The sequence below is a fragment of the Bos indicus genome, chromosome 11 (assembly GCF_029378745.1).
Source record: "Bos indicus isolate NIAB-ARS_2022 breed Sahiwal x Tharparkar chromosome 11, NIAB-ARS_B.indTharparkar_mat_pri_1.0, whole genome shotgun sequence".
Taxonomy (NCBI): domain Eukaryota; kingdom Metazoa; phylum Chordata; class Mammalia; order Artiodactyla; family Bovidae; genus Bos; species Bos indicus.
The window spans coordinates 96,481,782-96,491,033 of NC_091770.1; positions in this window are offsets into that span (position 1 = coordinate 96,481,782).

The window sequence follows — 9,252 nt, forward strand, 5'->3', positions numbered from 1 at the left end:
GTAGTCACCACCATCGTCACCATCACCACCACCACCACCATCACCACCACCACCATCACCATCCTTACCATCATTAGTAGTCACCACCATCGTCACCATCACCACCATCACCACCACCACCACCATCCTCACCATCATTAGTAGTCACCACCACCACCACCACCATCACCACCACCACCACCACCATCCTTACCATCATTAGTAGTCACCACCATCGTCACCATCACCACCACCACCACCACCACCACCACCACCACTACCACCACCATCCTCACCATCATTAGTAGTCACAACCATCATCACCATCACCACCACCATCACCATCACCACCACCACCACCACCATCACCATCCTTACCATCATTAGTAGTCACCACCATCGTCACCATCACCATCACCACCACCACCATCATTAGTAGTCACCACCATCGTCACCACCACTACCACCCTCATCATCGTTAGTAGTCACCACCATCGTCACCATCACCATCACCACCACCACCATCATTAGTAGTCACCACCATCGTCACCACCACTACCACCCTCACCATCGTTAGTAGTCACCACCATCGTCACCACCACTACCACCCTCATCATCGTTAGTAGTCACCACCATCGTCACCATCACCATCACCACCACCACCATCATTAGTAGTCACCACCATCATCACCACCACCACCACCATCCTCACCATCATTAGTAGTCACCACCATCGTCACCACCACCACCACCATCCTCACCATCATTAGTAGTCACCACCATCGTCACCACCACCACCACCATCCTCACCATCATTAGTAGTCACAACCATCATCACCATCACCACCACCATCACCATCACCACCACCACCACCACCATCACCATCCTTACCATCATTAGTAGTCACCACCATCGTCACCATCACCATCACCACCACCACCATCATTAGTAGTCACCACCATCGTCACCACCACTACCACCCTCACCATCGTTAGTAGTCACCACCATCGTCACCACCACCACCACCATCCTCACCATCATTAGTAGTCACCACCATCATCACCACCACCACCACCATCCTCACCATCATTAGTAGTCACCACCATCGTCACCACCACCACCACCATCCTCACCATCATTAGTAGTCACCACCATCATCACCATCACCGCCACCATCACCACCACCACCATCACCATCCTCACCATCATTAGTAGTCACCACCATCGTCACCACCACCACCACCATCCTCACCATCATTAGTAGTCACCACCATCATCACCATCACCGCCACCATCACCACCACCATCACCACCACCACCACCACCATCCTCACCATTATTAGTAGTCACCACCATCGTCACCACCACCACCACCATCCTCACCATCATTAGTAGTCACCACCATCGTCACCACTACCACCACCCTCACCATCGTTAGTAGTCACCACCATCATCACCACCACCACCACCATCCTCACCATCATTGGTAGTCACCACCATCATCACCATCACCACCACCATCACCACCATCACCACCACCACCACCACCACCCTTACCATCATTAGTAGTCACCACCATCGTCACCATCACCATCACCACCACCACCACCATCACCACCACCACCATCACCATCCTTACCATCATTAGTAGTCACCACCATCGTCACCATCACCACCATCACCACCACCACCACCATCCTCACCATCATTAGTAGTCACCACCACCACCACCACCATCACCACCACCACCACCACCATCCTTACCATCATTAGTAGTCACCACCATCGTCACCATCACCACCACCACCACCACCACCACCACCACCACCACTACCACCACCATCCTTACCATCATTAGTAGTCACCACCACCACCATCACCACCACCATCACCACCACCACCATCATTCCTCATCATCACTTCCTCATCTGTGAAAAGGGCACAGTGGTGTCACCCTCACAGGTGTACTGGAGGATTAGATGAGATCACCATGTGAGAGCCTGGCGTTAGGTGACATGCCACCTGGGTTGGTTGATTTATTAATGTGTGCGTTCATTCAGGACCTACTTGCCAGAAGCTCCTCTGTGCCAGGAACCAGGCACAGGGCAGCCTGGCCCCTCTCTGCAGCATCCTCCCCATCGCCCCCCAGGAGCCACTAGAACAGGCCAGCCTGGTGCTGGCCTGGTTCCCCTGTGTCCCTGCCTCTGTGTCCGTGCAGGGACTCCACCCTTTGTCTCCCTCCCTCTGTCCACTCACTTCCTGCCTTGGTCTCCTGGCCTCTCTGCTGCCCCCTGAACCCTCCCTGACATCGGAGGAAAAGGCAGGGGCTACAAGACCTATCTCCTGCGTTTACTGAAAATTCATCTTCCTGTCTGTGAAACTCACAGAAATGGGATTTCAATTTTCCCTTAGAATTGTGGATCAAGAGAAAAAAAAAATGAGGCTGATATATATTTTCTCTGTCAAAGCATCATTCACTCTGAGGTCGACAGCTGGGGTGGTTATTATTAGGAGGAGTGTTTGCTGCCAGGTCACTGCCAAAGTGATCTCATGTCCACACAGAGAGGGGTGGGAGTGGGGCTGGGCCAGACAGGAATATGGGAGGAATGAGCCCTAGTATTAGGGAAACTGAGGCTCAGAGAGGCCAAGGCTACAGTTCAGCAAATAGCGCATCAAGAACTTGAACCCAGTGCAGGAAAATACTTTCAGACAGGGCCTCGCTCGAGTCTCACAATTAACCACAGTTCTGACAGCAGCTGTCTGTTCCTGGCGGCTCCCTGTGGGCTGGTCTTGAGCTTGGCCACGCAAACATGGCTTAAATTCTATTGAACTCCAGGGATTGGGAATTCCATGATTGCCATTTTATAGATCAGGAATCTGAGACTTACTCACTCCTCTTACGCCTGGGTTGCAGGGGTGAGAGAGCAGACTCCTGGACCCCTATTTAGTGGTAGGTGAACTTGGCTCTCCAGGGATCTCCTCCACCCCTACCCCCACCCCATGGGGCCTTCCTCCTGCCCGGGTAGAAGGGTGGTTCTGGAGCCAGACTCTGAGTCCAGTGGGGAAGCTGGAGGGTGGGGATTCCTGGGAATTGGGCCCAGGAGGGGCACTCTGGGTCTGGCTCTGTCCTGCAGGTGGCTCCCTGCATGGCCTCACGCAGTCCCTGGCCCCCTCCAGGCCCCAGCGGGAGCCAAGAAGGAGGGTCACGTTCCTCCCGGGGCCTATGGGAGCCACTGAGGGTGTGGGCAGGGGAATGATACAGCCTGGAGGACTTGGAGGGTCAGGGGAGGAGGGGTCAGAGAAGGGGAGAACAAAGGCTGAAGGCTTCCTTGGCCCTGGAGAGGAGTGATGTCTCAGGCAGTGGTGGTCAGTGGGAAGGAAAGGAGACAGTTGGTAGCGATGCGGGGGACTGGGTCTCTGACTTGACTGCGTGTTGGAACCACCTGAGAGTTCTGAGTCAGTGGGTCCGGGGTGATGCCTGGGCATTGGATCTCCCCTGATGATCTAACAGCACTCAGGTGGGTGAAAGCCATGAACCTTGGGCTTTGGGTCCAGCGTGGTGTGGGGCACATGCTGGGGTGATAAGCCTGACTCAGGTCTGGGGGGACCCCAGGGGGACCAGATGGTAGGTCTGGGGGTTCAACAGTGGTTGGCTCTACCTCCAGCGGACCCCCAGCCCAGGTCAAGGTAGTTTCTGAGACTGGGGGACAGATGGAGGCCTTGATGGGGATGGAGGTGAAGAGACCATCAGGCAGGTAGCCTCTCATCCAGGGGCACTCCTGGAAGCGGGGGTCTGCTACCAGTGTGATCTGTGTGGCTGCTGCCTTGGACAAGGAGGGGTTGGTCCAGGTGTCTCCGTGGTGTGAGGGGCCTGGGCCTGAGATGAGGCCTGAGCTAGACTCAGGGAGGACAGGAGCTGTGTGCCTCCCTGGCTGCATCCCTCCTGACCACCCCCGCCTAAATTGACCTGAGCAGTTTTCCAAGCCTGTGCGTGTCTAGCTGGGAGGGGAGTGGGCATGGGCTGTGAAGTGGGACAGCTCTTTTGCCTAGAGCGAGTCCTGCCGCTGATCCCCGCTCCATCCTGCCTGCTGCATACACAGGGTTTGTGGGGAGATGATGTCAAGCGTCCAGAAAGAAGGAGAGAAGGCCCATCTCTCCGTGGGCTAAACTTCATTGGCGGGAGTTTTCATCTAGAGCCCACAGACTTTCTTGACTTCAGATTTACAAATTGAAAATCATTAATAATTCTAACCAGGCGGTGATAAATCTGAGATCTCTCTCGATGAACCCAGACAGCATTTCATAAATCAAAAAGATTACTTAGGAATTTTTTAAAATCTGACGTCAAAATGTCATGGTTACTAATGGTTTCGGTAGATCTCGTGCGGTGATATATCATTTATCTACGCTACATCTCAGATGTGACACGGGGGGCAGAAATGGGATGTCTTTTAATATCGTGAATACATTTCAGCCCATAATAAAGGTATTAACAACTTCTTGGTGTGATTTCTTCCGGAGCCGGGGGCTGATTTAATGCCACTGTGGCTGTGGTTCCACCCCCTCACTCTGCAAACTTCCCGAGGCCTGAGGGCCAGAGAGACCTCAGAAAATTCTCAAGAGGCTGAGAGAGGGAGCAGCCCCCAGCCCATGGTGAAAGGAGGGAGGTGAAGTGAGGGACAGCCTGGGCCACTTAAATCCAGCTCCTGCCCAAAGGGCGAGACCCTGAGTCACCCCCACCCCTTATAAAGTATTGCTGTTGTTTAGTCACTAAGCCGTGTCTGACTCTTTGCAAATCATCTAATTAGAGGCAGCGATAATTGCAATGCATTAACTGAGCACTTACTATGTGCCGACTTGCCATCTACGCCTGACATTCTGACTCCTCACTGCCACTCCCGGTTTCACCGCTGTTCCTTTGCTAAACCGAAGTCCAACACACTCTGCCACCTACTTCTTCTCTGTTCCAGAGTAAGCCCCACCCAAGCTCTCCCAGCCATGCGGGCTTTCCTCCTGCTCCTCCGACACCTGCTGGGGCACAGGCCTGCCCCAGGCCTTTGCATGTGCCTTTCCCTCAGTTTGGATCAATCTTCCACAGGTACCTGCCTTGGCTCCTTCCCTCACCTCTGTCATATCTTTGCTGGAATCTCGCCGCTTTGCTGGGGCTGCACTTTGACACCTTTTTAATCCTGTAACCTGCCCCCACCCTCATCCTGCTCTCCTTCCCCTTTTCCCCAAGCAGTTTATCCACCGTGGTCATCATTCTCTCCTCTTAAGTTTGTTTATGTTCCCTCTTCCCTGTTAGGATGTCAGCTTGGTGAGGATTGACAACTTCGTCAAAAGCCCACAAACAGGCCTAATGTAGGTACTTAGTCAATAAACAGTGGAACAGGTATAAGACCATTTCACAAGGAGGAAACTGGGGCTCAGAGAGGGACAGTCACTGGCCCAAGGCCACACAGCCAAAGCCGTCCTTCATGTTTGCATCCCCCGAAGGGCTGCCCCAGGTCCTCACTGTACTAGGGGCATCAAACTCTGGAGGGAGGCTCATGACAGGTCAGGGCCAGGTCAAGAGTGAGCAGGGCTCCGTGCGAGGCACAGACAGGCCCCCTGTGCCTGGTCCCACTCCGGGTTCACACCCACCCCACGGGCCTGCACTCTCATCAGCCCTGACTGAGGTCAGAGAGGCGGGCTCCCCCACCAATGTCACGCTAGTGTGATTTCGGGGCAGGAATGACAGAGGCCTGGCAACTCTGCCCTGTGCCCTTCCAGAGCCCACCTGCCTGCCCCTCCTTGCTGGCCCAGTGCAGGGTGTGTGAAGTGTGAAAGTGAAAGTCGCTCAGTTGTGTCTGACTCTTTGCAACCCCATGGACTATACAGTCCATGGACTTCTCCAGGCCAGAATACCAGAGGGGGTAGCCTTTCCCTTCTCCAGGGGAACTTCCCAACCCAGGGATCGAACCCAGGTCACCAGCTGAGCCACCAGGGAAGCCTAAAACCCTTGAACCCAGTTTCCATCCCGGCTCTGCCGCCTCGGGCTATGTGACCACAGGCGGGGACTCTGCCTCTCCCCAGCTCTTCATCTGCAAAGTGGAGGCAAGGCGCCTTGCTCCCTCTCAGGATTAGGGGCCGTGGCGATGACACAGTGCAGGGGAGCACCCCACAGATGGTCAGGCCACTCAGCCGGGGTCTCAGAGGGAGGGTGAGGACCCGCTTTGTCTGCCCCTCGGGCTGCTGTGGGCCGCTCTGCACCCTTCCCAGGTGCCCTGTGCTTCCTGCACCCTGGCTGCTTGGTCTCTCTCCCCATCCTGCCTTTTCTCCTGCTTCCCTCCAGGTCAAGGCAGAGCCCCCTGGCATGTCTGGATGCCCGTGGAGGTCCCGCCTGTGCTGGGGAGCCACCGCTGCCCCAGCTTGCATCAGGCCCAGCTCAGCTCCCCTAAAACACCTAAGCACCCACGTGCATGGCTGCAGCCCTAGAGGGCCCTCCCTGCAGGCATCTCTTTATGGAGGGGTATTTCATTGCCTGCCCAGCCTCCAGGGGTCTCCCCTTCATAGCCCCCAGCCTTCCAGCTGCTGGCGTGGGGAGAGGTTGGAGGTGCAGGGAGAGACAGCCCCGGCTTTGAAATGCATCGGTGCTACTCTCTACTGGCAGTCACTTGGCTTCTCGGCCCCCATTTCCTTGTCCACAAAACGGGAACAGAGTCAACACCGCCCTCGCAGGATGGGATCGTGAGTGAAGAACCTGGCACAGGGCCCATTGCAAAATCATTGCCAGGGCATCCAAGCTGTCTTCCCGCCCTGGTCTCTGAGTGTTCCAGTCCCAAAGGTCCGGCCCAGCCCGGCCTGCCGCCTTGCTGGCCTCTCCTCTCAGCCTGGCCCTGGAGGCAGCGGCTCCTCCTCATTGCGTGCTCCCTCTCCGTCTCTCTGCTTGGTTGGCTCCCAGCCCCTCCTCCCGCTGCCATGTGGCCTCCCCCATCCAGATGCCTTCCTGCTGACCGACAGAACTCCCTGCCACATCCTGTGTCCACCCTCCTGACCCTTCCCAGTTCCCCGTGTTTTATTGGCTCTTTATTTGTTTCTGGTCCGGCCCCTCACTTAGCAGATGCTCAGGCCACAAACCTAACAGCCTGGACTCCACTTTCTCTCACACGCCACATCAAGCCACCAGGGAAGCAAATGTGTCATAAGAAACTGCTTCTCACCTCTCCCCCTGCTTCCACCCTGGACCAAGGGACAGTGGCCATTGCTGGGAGGCAAGAGCCTCCTCCATGCTTGTTCCAGCTCCCAGCTTTGGCCTTCGACCCCTTTCACTCTCCACTCAGCAGCCAGAGCTCCCTCTAAAACCTGAACCCTGTCCCCACCCTCCCTGTCACTGGAGGGAAAACCACAGCCCTTTATTTCGTTGGTCCCACTGGGACCTCCCCCTCTCCCCAGCCCACCAGCCTCCTTGACTTCCTCCTTGACCTCTGCCCAGAACTCCCTTCCCAGCGCCTCTGCAGCGTTCACTTCCTTCCCTCCTGGAGATGGCTCTCCACTCCATCTCGACCCCCTGGTCAACCCTGTGCCCGCCAGGCCCACAAGCCCTCTCCCTCTGCAACCTATCATCACCCTTGGGCACCGGATTAGTAACTTAGTGTTAGCCGCTCAGTTGTGTCCAACTCTCTGACCCCTTGGACTGTAGCCCACCAGGCTCCTCTGTCCATGGAATTCTCCAGGAGTGGGTTGCCATTTCCTTCTCCCGGGCATCTTCCTGACCCAGGGATTAAACCTGGGTCTCCTGCATTGCAGATCCCCTGGATAAGGGACTGTCCAGTGGAGAATCCCATGGACAGAGGAGTCTGACGGGCTACCACCCGTGGGGCTGCGAAGAGTTGGACATGACTGAGAACTAACACTTTCATGCTCACACTTGCATGAAGCCTTGCAGGCAAGGGGCAAGTCCACCAGCCCGGCTGCCTCTAGGGGGAGCCAGAGAAGAGCTGGGCGGGCTGCTGCCTCAAGGCTGCAGGTGTGAAAGGGTGATTCTGCCATAGTCACTGAGGGACCCCCCCACCCCATTCCCAGCCTCCCTCAGTCCCGGCTCTGGCCTCCACAGCCGATGAGCCTGTCCCATTTGGAGCTTTTATTTCACACAATTGCTTCTGCCTGCTGGAAGAGCTTCTCCTCGCAAATCAAATCTACCCCAGGCGAGGAGAGTGAAAATCAATGCTGGTGGAAAGTTCCCTGTGGAAAACTAATTGGTTCTCCTGGAAAGTTCTTTAACCACCACGGGCTCCGACATCCACCCGGGGCCTGTCAGTTTGCCCAAGGCTCCAGTCTGGCTGCCAGGAAGGCTCAGAGGAGCAGGGTGGTGTTTGCTGGGTGTTCCCTGAGGGCCCGGGCAATAACCACGCCCGGCCAGGGCACTCCCAGGCTGGAGGACACAGAGGTGCAAGGGTTGAGGCTTGACATCTCAGATCCAGATTTGAGTAGTCTGACTCTAGTATTTCCCAGCTTCCCTGGTGGCTCAGCAGTAAAGAATTGGCCTGCCAATGCAGGAGACAGGAGAAGTGAGTTTGATCCCTGAATCAGAAAGATCCCTTGGAGAAGGGAATGGCAACCCACTGAAGTATTCTTGCCTGGAAAATCTCACTGACACAGGAGCCTGGAGGGCTACAGTTGATGGGGTCGCAAAGAGTTGGACCTGACTTAGTGACTAAATGACAATAATAATAAGCACTTCCTGCTGCATATCCCTGGGCAGGTCACTTGGCCTTTCTGAGCTTCAGTATCCCCTTTTCAAAGGCGAGGATATCAAGAGTGCTCAGCCTGCAGGATGATTGTGGGAACATGAATACTAGGCGCACAGCATCTGGCCAATATTAGACTCCAGTTTAAAAAGGCTGAGTGTCCCCAACAGCGCTTCTCCCAGTCAGAGCGAAGGGCAGAGTCCTCTGGCTGCCTCTGCTGATAATCTAATGTGAGCAGAGTCCATATACAGGGTGCTCACTAGGTACCAGGGGCTTACTCTGTGTTATAGGACTTAATCCTCTCGGCTGCCCATAAAATGGCTTTTTTTTTTTTTTTTTTTAAAGATTTTTTTTCTTTTTTGATGTGGACCATTAAAAAAAAAAGAATTATTTTTAATTGAAGGATAATTGTTTTACAATATTGGTTTGGTTTCTGCTGTATATCAACATGAATTAGCCATAGGTATACATATTCCCTGGTAGCCCAGCTGGTAAAGAACACACCTGCAATGCAGGAGACCTGGGTTCAATTCCTGGGTTGAG